This window comes from Amblyomma maculatum, chromosome 5 (assembly GCF_055883805.1).
Source record: "Amblyomma maculatum isolate TAMU_Amacu chromosome 5, ASM5588380v1, whole genome shotgun sequence".
Classification (NCBI taxonomy): Eukaryota; Metazoa; Arthropoda; class Arachnida; order Ixodida; family Ixodidae; genus Amblyomma; species Amblyomma maculatum.
Window position 1 is genome coordinate 157,829,620 of NC_139348.1, and position 417 is coordinate 157,830,036.

The following is a 417-nucleotide window of genomic DNA, read 5'->3' on the forward strand; positions in this document are numbered from 1 at the left end:
GGTAGCTTAAACTCTCAATAATGTTTCCTTTACAACTAATACTATCATGTTTCTGCATGTGGTTTGGACACTATTGGTTATTTTACCGCTGCTTAGAATGTAGGCTCGGAACTTAACGTTTATTATTCGGGATTATTTCTTTGAAATCCCGTCAAAAATTCCTGACGTGTATTTTAGCAAAGGCAGTGATTCTGACTGCCTGAGGGTTTAGGTTTAGGGTTACGGGTCCAGCATATTAGTCAATTCGGATTAGCAGCATTCTCCCTCCTTTTCAGTCCTGTAGAAACGACTACACCGCATCAGACAAGTAAATGAGCATTAACTCTCCAGCCGGTTTTCAGGAAGGGAGGTGTGGCGATTGACCTTGGAACATCCGCGCCGATAGCACGTAAGGGAGGCTTTCGCCAGACCAGAACC